Genomic DNA, 14,319 nt, shown 5'->3' with positions numbered 1-14,319 from the left:
AACCATGCAGTGTTACCCTGTTCTGTTCTGACTACTGCCTCTTGGTCCAAGTATAGGTTTTGTATTAGCACAATTAAATGTTCTGGGATTCCCATTCAAGTAAGATCACCATAAATCAGGCTGAGTCCAGGAACCAAGACTGCTTTCAGTACCATGGAGAGCTCCCGGTGCTGCCTCTACCTCCAAGGTTGATAGATAGTTCGGCCCCAACTTGTGGTAACTCCATGCACAGCACAATGATATGCTGCCCTGTCGTGTATTGCATGACCTACTGCAGATCAAACACATGTATTCTGTAGGTTTGTTGTTATTGTTGAGAATATACAAAGTAAAATAAATCAATTCAACCTTTCATAAATGCACAATTCACTGACATTGATTACATTCTTTTGAGCTGTGCACTCATTCTCATCCTCTTTTTCTGAGCTGTTTCTCCCTCATTAACATAAATTCATTGCCCCTTAAGCTTCCCCTCTAATCTTTCTAGTCACTATTTTTACTTTGATATAATATAAATTGTTCTTAGAAGAGTAAAGGCAGACACTTTTTAATAGTTAAGCTAAAATAGTTATTTGATGTTAAGAAGACTTTGTTGTTGCTGTTGTGTACAATCAAGTCAGAACCAACTCATAGTTGATTCTCCAGTGGGTTTTCAATAAATTACATGGGAGGAGACTGCTCATCTTTCTCTCACAGAGTTGCTAGTGGGTTTGAACAGCATGCCTTTGGGTTGGCATCACACTTCTTTACTACTAAACCAGCAAGATTTCCTTCAAGAAGAGTTTAGGAAATTATTATTTTTTGTTTGTTTGTTTGTTTAAGGCTTAAATATGCTTTCTGGCAGTAGTTTCAAGTGTTCGCCCAGTGTCTATGGATTCACAAAGTGTGAAGTCTATGAGAATTTGAAATTTTGTTCTAGAACATCCTCCTTTTGATTAGGATTCTTTTCTAAACTATTTGATCAAAATTTTCAGTAATGGTAGCCAGGTACCATTCATTTCTGGTCTCGTGGTAAAGGAGGCAGTTATTCATGGAGAGAAATAAGACACTCATTTTATGTTCTCTTTTTATTCCTTATTCTCTAACTTCTCCTGTTGCTCCAGGTACAAAGAGACCAATTGTTGTGTTTCTGATGGCCACTTGTAAGCTTTTAAAGATTCAAGGAATATACAATGAACTAAGAGGCAGAATAGAAGCACTAAAACCATGACCACAAATAACAACAACAATAAAACAGCCTTGACATCTTTAGTTATACATAAGCAGCCACAGCAACTATTTTTTTATTATTGTTGTAAATACATCTATCACTTTTGCCAATTCAAAATTTAACAAATGTATAATTCATTGATAGCAATTAGAGAGATTGACCATGTGATGCTACCCTTAATCAATGCAAGTTTTCCATCACCATTAGCCTTACTTCCTCCCATCCCCAGTAGCCACTAACCCATAGGGTTCATCAGTTGATTTTTGGAAATAGACAGCCAATCCTTTATCCCTAATCTATCTTAGAGTAGAATGTCCATTAAAACCTGTTTAGCATCACAGCAACACATAAACTTCCACTAACAGATGGTGTAATCTGCCATGAGGAGCATCGAGTGCGACTCACACCCAAGTGTCCCATACAGAGAGTGACAATTTCACTAATGAACAACCAATGTCCACTTACATTTTTAGATAAGAGGTTCCTAAAAGCAGAAGGTGTTCATTCAATTTCCATGGCTCCACAAAGTTTGAAGTCTCTGAGAATTTGAAATTTTGTTTTGCAACACCCCCTCTTGACCAGGATTTTTCTATAAACTATTTGATCAAAATATTCATTAATGGTAGAAATCTTTCAACATCAGTGACAATCTATATGAGGTGCTGACCATCAGCAAGATTAACTGAAAAGACCACAACTGGATCTCAACAACATGACCTTCCCTCAAGGTCTTAATACAAAGTGCAGAAATTAAAATTTGTAATGTGCTATATCCCATATGATACCAATTCATGATACCTGATACCAAAACCAACATAATTTAATTCTCAAAAGATTTACTGCCTAGTGAGGAAGAGAGATTAATTAAGTTGAAGGGTCTTTGAAATTCCTGAAACAATGAGGGGTGTGTGTGCATGTGTGTGTGTGAGAGAGAGAGAGAAGAAGAAGAAGAAGAAGAAGAAGAAGAAGAAGAAGAAGAAGAAGAAGAAGGAGGAGGAGGAGGAGGAGGAGAGGAAGACTCTCAACTCTTCTGAATCTTTAATTGAAACTTCTTGCTATGCTTTAACTTGTACGAATCTAAAGGAACATTTTAAATTTTTAATTTCTAAGTGATTCTCCTCTCCTAGGGAAGAATAATTGATGATGCAGAGAAGGTATTCTCACTAATTCTATAACGCTATCCAATCAAGAAGAAGAAGAGGAGGAGTCGGAGGAGGAGTCGGGGATGTCTTTGAGTTGTGAGTGTGGTGTTGGAGAAGAGTACTGAATATCCCATGGACTGCCAAAAGAACAAGTAGGTATGTCTTGGAGAAAGTGCAGTCAGCGTGCTTCTTGAAGGCAAGGATGGTGACACCTCATCTCACATACTTTGGGCATGTTGCTAGGAAAGGCTATTCATTGGAGAAGAACATCATGCTTAGAAAGGTGGCAGAATGGAGAAGGAGAGGAATACCCTTAACCAGAACAATTGACAAAGTGACTGAAGAAATGGATTAAAGTGTGTCAAAGATTGTGGGGATGTCACAGGATAGGACAGAGTTCAAATCTGCTGTCCATAGAGTTGCCTTGAGTTGTATTCAACTCAATGGCATCTAATAACAACCACTCAATCCAATATGGTGTCTTTATGTCAGAGGCAACTTTCCATGGCCCATGGCTACTCTTTTGGATTGGGTTACATTTCCCAAAGAGATAAACTGAAGTTTTATCTCCTTCACACACTTGAAAAGATAATAATATCCAAGTAAGGTGAGTCCTAGTTCTAATCCCTTCTAAGTGATGCTATAGAAGGGAGGTTCTGTATAAAACACAGAAATATGCACACATACAGCAGAGTAAGGTGCCACATGAAAATACATTTATTTATAAGCTAAGGAACATCAAGAAACTCTTGGGACTAATAAATGCTGAAGGACACAAGAAAAGACTTTGATCTGGAGGAAGTAGAACCCTAATAATATTCTGAATTTGAAATGTCTGATTCTAGAACTGAATTTAAGGAGCTCTGGTGGTTTAGTGGTAAGGAGTTGTGCTACCATCCCAGCAGCAGGAGATCTGAGTCCACCAGCTCCTCTGCATGAGAAGGAAGGGCAATTTCCTCTTGTGCAATTTACATGGTAAGATCAGCTATGAGTTGGTTTAAATTTGATAGCACATAAAAACAACAAATAGAACTGAATTTGATATTGCAATTTCTAGAACTTAATTTGAAATTGAGTTCCCAGAACTGTGAGACAATAAATGTCTGTTCTTTAAAACCACCCACTTTGAGGTACTTTGTTACGCTAGCACTAGGAAATGGACACAGCCACACAGGCTTCAGGGTCACAAGGCTACGTTGCTGTGCTGTTAGGTGCTGTCGAGCTGAGTATGACTCTTAGTGACCCTGTACATGAATGAACATGCCTATGAGGTTACAGTAAAACACAAGGGTCTTCTTGGACTTGTGTGTGCTCAGACTCTGAATGTAGTATGATATGTACTTTACTGTGTCAACAGTTCTGTAGGCCACCTAGACTTCTGAAGAGAAGATCTACCAAGAGAATTTCTACTCTGACATCCCACAGCCCATTGTGAGACAAAAGAAGGTCTACCAAGAGAATTTCTGTCAACGTATCCCACAATCCACTGTGAGGCACTAGTGGAAGGAGTTGTATGAGGATGTTCCAAAGGGCAAATCTGCGTTCCTCCACTTAGGTCTCGAACAGTTTACTGAGTGCTTCCAACATAGACTTACAGACTGATTTAATGCTAGAAGAATTTATCGCCATCTTTTAAAAATTGTTTAGTTAGTGTTTTAAAATATTTACTTTATTCTCAAAAGTAGGATAGAAGAACTTATAAGTGGCACAGCCCCTATCCTCATCCTAGTTCTGAATGCTGATCTCTTCTAGCTATTCCAGACCTGAGCATCCCAGGTTGTGGGACTGTATGGATCTGGCTCTTTCTAGGCCCTCTTGGTGGTGACCCACATTGACTCTTTATCTTCCTAAGAAGGTCAAACTATCCGGTGTGTGAAGAGGCATCTCATGCTGAACCCTTACATAAACATTCAGGAATACAAGAAGAGATAAAATGTGCTTTGCTGGGGGAGAGGGGAAAGAAAGAGAGAAAAATAAAAACTCCTAAGAATATGCTGAGGTTGATGCAATGAATGATGAATTCCATTTACCACACATGCTTGCAGCCATAAATGTAAGTACCACTCCAGTCTCGTGCTGTGATCTGAAGCAAAAAGCAAATGAATGATTTCATTTCTATTTTTTTAAACATCTTTGTGCACACAGAATAAAATAACAGTGAAATCTGGGATAAACAACTGCAAATATGATGTGAACTGCTTAAGGATGACCACGCCCTCAGGGGAGGAAGACTGGTCACCTCAGCCTGGACGGAAAAGGAAGGGCGGAGGGGGGGAGGGGCAGCTTCCCGCGTGAAGCCAGGGTGGAAGGGGTAAGCGTTCAGTGTGTTAGTTCTCCATCTTTGTGCATGGAGAGAGCAGCAGCTCAGGCTGGTTATGGTCTTGGCTGGGAGTGGGCTGGGGAAGAGATTAGGCAGTTGGAACTAATAGTTAAAATGAGACTCTAAATCTCCATGAACACACATTTTCCTTGCTCTCTCTTTCAGCCGATGGAAATGGAGTGAGGAGAGTCAAGTGCAAACCTTCCAACTTTAAGTGGTAAATGGGTCTCTAAAAGCAGGCAGGGCTGGGCTGGGGTGTTCTGCTGGGTCTCCTTGGACAGAGAGCCCTGCAGGCAGAAGAGGCCAGGTCCTCATTAACTCTGGTAATTTCTTCTCCTCCCACACCTCCCACATTGAAAGACCCTCAATGAGATGGACTGGCATAGTGACCACAACAATGGGTTTGAGTATGGTGAAGACCGTGTTGATGGGGAAAGACAGGGCTAGGCTCATCGGGTCACAGTGAGTCACAGCCAACTTGAGGGTGCCTAACAACCCACAGCTCCTTCTCCAGGCTGTGCATTCGCTCAGAACAACTTCCGCTGCCCCTCTGCAGAGGTCAGGCAAGCACAGCTGTTCCCCTCAGTCTCACTCGCAGAGGCTCCTTCCTGGTTTTCTGATTCATCTGCACTCCACACTTCGGCCAGCACTGGAACTTTGAAGCCAGGCAGGCATGTGCTTAAAGAGTCCTGTTCTCACAGCCAACTGGGGAGTGGGCTTTTGCTGAAGGGGGGGAGGGATGATCCTCCAAATGCCTGTGGATTTGTTACAGACGACAGCAGCTCTCCTGCTTCTGCAGTTAGCCCCATTCCCCCAATTAATGACTCAGTGAAGGGCAGAAATCAAATACTGCCAAGATTTCCCAAGCAAACCTTTTCAGCGCCATTTCCCTTGGCTAGTCTGTGACCCCAGTACTCACGCGCAGGCTAATGGCGGGGAATGGGGACACAGAATCCCCAAAACAGCCTTGGGAAGTGTGTGGCAGTCTGAGAAGATGATATATTTATCTACCAGAATGTTCTCTGGCGGCATGTCATATCCTCATCAAGAATGGGGAAAGGGTAATTGGATTTAAATGTCAAGATGTTCCCAGCGTAGGGCTGAAGGCACAGATCTATTTTCTCAGTTATAGTTTGCTTTACCTCCTGCTCCCCCCCACCCCTTCCCCTTCTGGCTTATGACAATGAGAACTGTAACTACCTGTTGCTGAAGATGACAGGAGAAAATGCTGAGTCACAGCCCGGGAGCCAGAAGTTCGGCCATCAGAGGCAACACCAAAAATGATCCCACACAGAAGGAGAACACCAAGGTGGTGTATAGGGAAGGAGCAAGGCAGACAGAGAACAGACTGGACAAGGTCCAGGGGGAGCAGGAAAAGAGGCAGCCAGATGCCCATCCCAGGGCAGCAGCCACACTTGAAAGCAGAGCATGGTCAGTCTGGCGATTGTGCAGACAGTGCCCCTTCTTTACATTTTTGTCCTTTTCTTGTATTTTGAAACACTGGCTGCTAAGGTCTAATAGCTTAGGGATGAGAGGGTCGGGGGTGTGTGTGAACTATCTCCTCTGTCTGCCTCAGCTCTAATCACAACCACAACTTAATTCATTGTGGTCACAATGGAGCAAATTCATATCTGACCCTCCTCACGGGTTTTCAGAGGCTGTAAATCACACACCTAGTGGACATAAAGTGATGCTACCAAGCCAAAGGTGGGTGTTTTTAATTTGCAGCCCTTGGGCCTGGTTTTAATTGTTTTTAGTCATTCTTCTAAGCAGTATAACACTGGTCTGTCCATTTGCTGTACAGAGAGAGGTAACTCGTGGTTGCTGTGATGTTAAAAACTGACACCGATGTGTCAAATGTGATAATGGTTACCCACGGTGGACAGTGTTTGGTGAAGCTCCCAGATTAAAACAAGTGGGGAAGCAGGAGGGGCATCCATTTCTGAAACAGCTTGCCTCCAGAAACTCTATGAACTTTGAGAAATTATGAAAGTTATACAAGTGTTCAGGTCTTTCTTTCACAGGGCCAACTCGACGGCACTTAACACAACAACAAATCACACAAGAGATTCTTCCTCCTGCCAGAGCAGCTTGTGGATTCGAACTGTCTGCTTTTGAGTTGGTGATGTAACTCCTTACCGATTAGACCATCAGAGTGAAGGAATCCTTATTCCGGTCACCAGAGCAGCCAATTCTCATTGGGGGTCTTTTTTTTTTTTTTTTTTTTCAATTCCCATTCTTAAGATCACTTGTCCCCACATGCCCTCAGCCATGCCCCTGGGCCTGGAAAGCCAAGGACACAGGCAAGCTGTTTCCACATGTGGGAGACAGGTCCACGAGCTACATTCTACCTGGCCACAGACCCCAAGCTCTGCTGTAGGAGGGAGGGAGGCACTGTGGGGTGGCCTGTGCTGTGTGTCTGCTGGTCCTTGGAAATCTCTTCAGCAATAAGGAGAGAAGCTGGACAAGACATTTCTTGGAAGCTCCAAGGATATGGAAGCCCTCAGAGACATACATAGTGGACACGCATTGGACCAGAATCAACAAACAGTGGTTCTAAATGTTCATGAGAAGTCCATCCTTCAATTCTGATTAGGAGAATGTGGGTAAAGGCTGTGTGATCCTGACGTGTCTCCAAGCTTGAGGGCCTTGGTTAGGCCAAAATCCCCTCTTCCCTAGGCACATTCTTAGTTGATGGAAAAGGCAACGGGCCTTCAGTTGTTGGGGTCAAATGGGAAAGTCTGGGAGCAAGGGCGTCCCTGAGGGCATCTGAGGGAGGCCAACCAGGATGCCATGTTCCGGTTGAGTCTGGCTCTATCTACCAACTAGCTCTCTAGACAAAGTACCTCAACTGTGGAACACTCTCGTCTGTCCCCAAGACTCTTTTCTTGCCTTTCAAAGATCTAGTCCTCAGTTCGGTGAGCATAATTGACAGGGGGAGGGCTACCTGTCAGCAAATAACATGGCCTCACTGGGCCTCCCCAGCGTAAGATAGCCTCCAGCCTGGGCCACCTGAGAGCACCCCCAGACTGATACCAGATGAGTGAGGTGAGGCCCTTCGTAAAGAGGGCTGGACTCTGAATTCCTGCTGCCTCTGTCCCCGATCCTTCCTCTCTCTCTCTCTCTGTCACCACAAATAGTTGGCTTTATTGGGTCAAGGCCACCAGCAGAGCCACACTCTTTGCAATGATGGCTTAGAAAACACAGTATTGCTAAACAGATAGCCACAGATTGAATGGTAAATTTCAGTTACAGGTGTGAGTGATCCTTCTGATAGGAGGAGGGGCTGGTACCCAGAATAATATGCTTTTCTGTGGCTGACATGGAGAGTGAAGTGTGTATGTGTCAGAAACTGAGAGCGAGAGAAGGCACTAGAAGAGATGCCCTGACTGGTGGAGATGGAAGGCAGGGACAGCTCTGGGCTGCAGCTGATGTCCTTCTTCACATCTACATTCTTGAGCTGCCAGTGGCACATTTAATGCCTTTCTCCTCGAACCCAAGACTTTCCTCTGGAAGGTGATGGAAGCCTCGTGGGGGTGGGGATGGGGAGCCTGCACTCCCCGCTGAGCAGGAAGGTTGTGGCCCAGTGGGTAGGAGGCTGTGTGCCAGTGGGGGTCTACAGCATCCCCTCCCTTCTTCTGCCAGCTCTCCCGAGCCAGGCAGCTTCCAGAGATTCTTTGTCTCTTCCAAAGGTGAGGATTTTCTGATCAAAAGCCAGGGCTGGCCAAGTCAAACTCTCAAACTCTCTGTGCCATTGAGGCGATTCCCACTCATGGTGGGCCTCCCTCGCATGTCAGAGGCTGTAAATCACACAGGAGAGGAGTACCCATCCTTCTCCAGAGGAGCCACTCAGGGATGCGAACAGCCAGAGATGCGGCCTTGGAGTCAGCAGCACCACTTGCCATTCACTACATTACCAGAGCTCCTTCTAACAAGGGCGGGCCTGAAAAGGATGTCACCTCTGCTGGGCCAGGAACTTCCTGCAGCTTCTCGCCTGACCTGCTCATCCTCTGCTGGGTTTGATACTCTGGGGAGCAAATGCTTGAAGGATCCTACAGGGTCTCCTCCACCCTTCAGCCCCTGCAGGGAAGGTACTTGGGGTAAGGGAAGCCGGGGTGCTCAGGACGGTGTGCTGGGCATGGGGGCGAGCTAGCCACCTGAGGGGCAGCACACTATAGTCTGCTCAGAGGAAGGAGCTTTGCATAACGAAGGCACTAGGTCAGGGAGGGAAGTTGGTAGAGGGTGTCCTGGGCAGCAGGCTGAGGGTGTGGAAGTGGGACCTTGAGAACGTTCTGGAACTTCAATTGTGATGCCCAGTGGACATTTGGGCTCTTAAGTGGCATGTTCCTCCTAGCTGTTGCTAGAATGAGTGAGAATTTACAGTGCAAATTAAAAGTGAGAATGACAGAAGAGAGAAAGCCAAGTAAGAGGACATGAGGTAGGCGGGAAGTTGCCTGTCATAGTGACATGGGCACTGCGGCTCTATGCTAGGTATGAGCCACTGCAGAATAATGGTTCCTGCAACAGGACTGGAAAATGGGATCTCTCCTGGAGTTGCAAATGAGCTTGATGTCATTCTAAATGGGCGGGCAGCCTTGAGCCCCAGAGGGCGGGTTTTCAAACCCTCCAAACAAAACAAACAGCATCACAGTGTGTACGGTCCAACTCCCAGCTGAACTTCCAGGATCAGGTTTGGGATATAGCAGAGTGGAGGCTCAGGGGCTCATGTGAGGACTCATGGAAGGACCCCACCCCACACCTCCCACTACTCATCTGTCAGTCTGTCTTACTGATTTGATATATCTGTCAGTTTGTCCTGCACATTGCTGTGATGCTGGGAATTAGGTTGCTGGCATTTAAAACCTTGGTGTACAGGTTTCCACAGAGTTTCATGCTAGGAAAGGCAAAGAGGGTGGTATATTTCCCTATCACTCAATGAAGCGGACAGTGGCTCTGGACAGATTGTCCAACTTGTATACGCTGAATGCATCATCAGGAGCAACTGATGGCTGAAGGACACCCTGTTTGGTAAAGTGGATGGCCAATAAAGACGTGGGGAGCTGTCAACAAGATGGATTGACAGAACGCTAATAACAAGGGACTTAAACATACTAAGGATCAGGAAGGGAGGAGGGGGCCCAGCAATGCTTCCTCCTGTTACACACGGCATCCCTATGAATTGGAGCCAATGAGATGCAATTTACACCACCAAGAGCAAATAGGGTACTCATCTCTGCTCTTAGACAGGCTCTCCTGCTTCCCCAGGTCTCTGAGGCACTTGCTCTGAGACATTTGCGGAAGAACACGAAGTCCTCTCACCTTTTCCTCTGTCCAGGCTCTTCTCAGGCCCTGGGAAATCTGTTCATGGATATATATGCATTCAGGGAACCAAAGGAGGGGGTATCAAGAGACAGACGTAATGGTGTCTTTGAAGGAATAAAGACAATGCATCCATGCGCCTGGTCCCTGCACCTGCTACTGAGTCGACCTCTGGCTCATGGTCATGGCCATCATGTGCACAAAACACTGCCATTCCAGTGGGAGGCTGTGGATCAAATCGCTGGGGTCCACTGGTTGATTTCTGGAAGTCGATCACCAAGGTCTTTGTCTTACTCAGTCTGGAAGCTCTGCTGACACCTGTTAGGCACCATGTTGTTGCTGTTAAGTGCCATCCAATCGACTAAAACAAATAGCTACCCTATGAACAATGGACCTGCACCCTGCCCTATCCTGTGCCATTCTCATCATCTCTGACACACTCGAGGCCCCTGTCATAGAACTATGTTAATCCATCTTGTTGAGGGTCTTCCCCTCCTTCACCAACCCTTCACCTTTTCAAACATGATGTCCTTTTCCAAGGACTGGCCCCTCCTAACATGCACGAAGTATGCGACACAAAGCTTGGTCTCCTTGCCTCCAAGGAACTCCCTGGCTGCACGTTTTCCAACGTTTGTTCCTTTGGCAGTCCAGAGGCTGTTCAGCACTCTATTGTCATGGTGGCCCAGCGGTAAGGAGCTGAGCTGCCATCCCGAAGTCACTGAGTTTAAATCTACCAGCTGCTCTGCAGGAGAAAGATGGCCAATCTCCTCTGTGCCTCTGAAATCCTGCTAGAGGGTCAGCTATGAGTTGATGCTGACTCAACAGTACAAAACCAACACCACAGTTGGGCACAAGGTAACACTGCACGGAAATCAAACCACCACTGGTCCTTATTCCATTTCCTTCTTATCCTATGAGCCCTGTTCTCCATCCCACCTTATGTAGTAAGGAAACTACTCTCAGTGGAATGAAATTCCTCCCAGCTGGTCTTGCTCCATTCTTATCTCACTCCAGCCATTTATCCATGTACCAGCCCAAAGAATCCTTTTCCTTCATAAATTAGATCGTGTCATTTCTCTATAAAAGCACCTTGTTAGTATTCCATCTGTGGCTAGCAGCCTCCAACGATCCTTATTACCTGGCTTCACTCTTCTCCAGTCATCTCTCCACAAGGACTGACAAGGCTAGGTGGCTCCTGAAAAGCGCCTGTTGCTGTTAGATGCGGCTGAGTTGGACTACATCTCATGACCTTATGAACAGCAGACCTGCCCCTTCCCTCTCCTGTGTCATCCTCACCAGCTCTGACAAGCTTGGGCCCATTGTTACAGTCACTGTGCCCGTCCGTCTGGTTGAGGGTCTTCCTCTCTCTCTCTCTCTGATCCTCCACCTTTCCCAGCATCACGTCTTTGTCTACGGACTGGCCCCTCCTGGCTACATGCCCAAATCCTGTGCAATGAAGTTTCACCATCCCTGCCTTCCTGGCTGCACTCTGACCAAGACAGACTTGTCCACGCCACTTACGAGGTAAGTTACAAAGGGACTACGGCTTCTGTCACGCTGGACTTGCTTGCTTTCCCACATGACACGGAACTGAGGGATGCTCTGGCCAATATCTGCTAGGAGCTACATCCTGTCAGGAGGCGCCCGGACGAGCTCGGAAGCTGGTCCTCCTTGGTCAAGTCTTTAGAGGAGACTGTGGTAGCTCCAGCCACGCCTGCACTGTGGCTTGTGAGGGACCCTGAGCCAGAGCACACTCCACGCTGCCCTCAGAAACTAAGAGAATCACTGTCTGTATTGCAAGCTGCCAAATTTTAGAGTCATTTGTTGTGAAGCAATAGATAACTAATCCACCATCTCTCTCAAGGAAACAGCCTCCAAATGCCATAATGAGAAACCAAAGCCACTGCTCTTGAGTCGACTCAGTGTCACTCTCCACCAAGCTCCCAAGGCTGTAAATCTTTATGGAAGGTGACTGCCCATCTTGATCCTGAGGAATGGCTGTTGGATTTGAACCGCTGGCTTTCAGTTAGCAGTCCAACAGTTAACACACTTCATAAACAGTGCTCCTTAAACTCCACACAAGAGCCTGTTAAGGGCTACATAAAGCAGCCCATGCCAAGCTCTCCAATGCCTGCTTGCATCCAGTGCTCCTTCCCTCACTCTGCTCTGGCCTTCTCTGATTCCCAAGTCTACCAGAGGTGTGGCCATTGCACAGATGCCCCTACTTCCTCCCATCCAGACCTGCTGTGCCCTCCAGAACACTTGACATAGTATGAGCGGATCTTGTCAACTTCTGCTTACTCCTCCGTTACCTGCCTCACTCCTCTGTAAGCAGACCTTGTCTTCTATCCTGCTAAGGATAATTTTTTAAGGAGCGATCTGACCTTGTCAAAGGTGTAGGGTAAGAGTCAGGGAAATTTAAGTTAAGATTCGTTGATGGCTAAGCTTTTGAATCCAACTATCTCATATATTTTGGGTGTGTCGTTAGAAGAGACAATTGCTTGGGAAAGGAGAGCATGCTTGGAAAGGAGGAGGGTCTGTGAAGGAGATGAAGACTCGCAACGAGATGGGCTGATGCAGTGTCTGTGGCAATGGACTCAAGCGTGCCGCGGATGATAAGGATGGTCCAGGACAGGACAGCGCTCAGATCTATTGTGTACAAGGGAGCTCTGGTGGCCTAGTTTCAAGAAGCTGCACTAAAATCCCAGATCTGATTTCATCCCACCTGAATTTCAGAACCATCTCAGGAACAGGTTTGAGGCCTTGAACACTAATGAGCGAAAACCAGATGAGTTGTGGGAGGATGTCAAAGGTATCATCCAGGAAGAGTGCAAACGGTCATTACAAAGACAGAAGAGGACGAGAAGACCAAAATGATGTCAGAAGAAACTCTGAAGGTTGCACTGGAGCGTAGAGAAGCCAAAGCACAAGGAAGAATTCAAGATACTAAAGAGCTGAACAGAAGATTCCAAAAGGCAGCTCGGAATGACAAAGCAAAATACTACAATGAAATGTGCGAGGAGCTAGAGTCAGAAAATCAAAAGGGCCGAACTCGCTCAGCATTTCTTAAGCTCAAGGAACTGAAGAACAAATTCAAACCCAGAGTTGCTTTAGGCAGAATATTAAATGATCCAGGAAGTATTAAAAGAAGATGGAAGGAATATACTGAGTCATTGTATCAAAAGGAATTGGCAGATACAGAAGAATTTAATGAAACAACATATGAGCAAGAACCTATGGTGATGAAGGAAGAAGTTCAAGCTAGTTTGAGAGAAATAGCAAAAAATAAGGCCCCGGGAATAGATGGTATACCAATTGAAGTATTTCAGCTAACAGATGCTGCCCTGGATGTACTCACCAAGCTGTGCCAAGAAATCTGGAGAACAACCACTTGGCCAACTGACTGGAAGAGATCCATACTTGTTCCCATTCCAAAGAAGGGTGACCCAACGGAGTGTGAAAACTACAGAACAATATCACTGATTTCACATGCAAGCAAGATTCTACTGAAGATTATCCAAAAACAACTGGAACAGTAGGTAGAGAATTACCAGAAGTCCAGGCTGGGTTTAGAAGGGGTCGTGGTACTAGGGATATTATAGCTGATGTTAGATTGATCTTAGCTGAAAGCAGGGAATACCAGAAGAATGTCTATCTGTGTTTCATTGATTATGCAAAGGCGTTCGACTGTGTGGATCATATCAAACTGTGGCTGACTCTGAGAAGAATGGGAATCCCAGAACATTTAATTGTGCTAATGCGAAACGTATACTTGGATCAAGAGGCCGTAGTCAGAACAGAGCAGGGTAACACTGCATAGTTCAAAACTGGGAAGGGTGTACGCCAGGGATGTGTCCTGTCTCCATACCTTTTCAGCCTGTATGCAGAGCAGATTATCCGGGAGGCTGGGCTCTGTGAGGAGAAGTGTGGCTTCAGGATTGGTGGAAGATCTATTAACAATCTGCGTTATGCAGATGACACAACCCTGCTTGCTGAAACTGAGGAGGACCTCATGCACTTGCTGCGGAGGGTCAAGGACTGCAGCCTTCAGTATGGACTGAGGCTCAATGTCTAGTAGACAAAGATTCTCACCACTGGACCAATTGGTAGCATCAGGATGGATAGCGAAGAGATTGAGATTGTTCACAGCTTCAACACTCTTGGCACCAGCAGTCAGGAAATCAAAAAGCGTATTGCGATGGGAAAGTCTGCTGTTAGGGACCTCTCTAAAATACTCAGGAGCAACAGTGTCTCTCTGGAGACTAAGGTGCGCCTGATACAGGCCATGGTTTTTGCAATCACTTGTTATGCATCAGAGAGTTGAACAA

At 45.8% G+C, this 14,319-nt stretch overlaps 1 protein-coding gene across 1 annotated transcript in view; it reads right to left on the bottom strand.

Moving 5' to 3' along the window:
• Positions 1 to 14,319, bottom strand: part of CHST8 (carbohydrate (N-acetylgalactosamine 4-0) sulfotransferase 8) — a gene marked incomplete at its 5' end in the record, with an annotated part of 114,022 nt that overhangs the window by 31,960 nt on the left and 67,743 nt on the right. The window lies entirely within an intron of this gene.

The sequence above is a fragment of the Elephantulus edwardii genome, unplaced genomic scaffold (genome assembly GCF_000299155.1).
Source record: "Elephantulus edwardii isolate Elephantulus edwardi_28Jun2011 unplaced genomic scaffold, EleEdw1.0 scaffold00062, whole genome shotgun sequence".
In the NCBI taxonomy this organism is placed as follows: domain Eukaryota; kingdom Metazoa; phylum Chordata; class Mammalia; order Macroscelidea; family Macroscelididae; genus Elephantulus; species Elephantulus edwardii.
The sequence above is the reverse complement of the archived record's forward strand: the minus strand, read 5'-3'. Positions and strand labels throughout refer to the sequence as shown.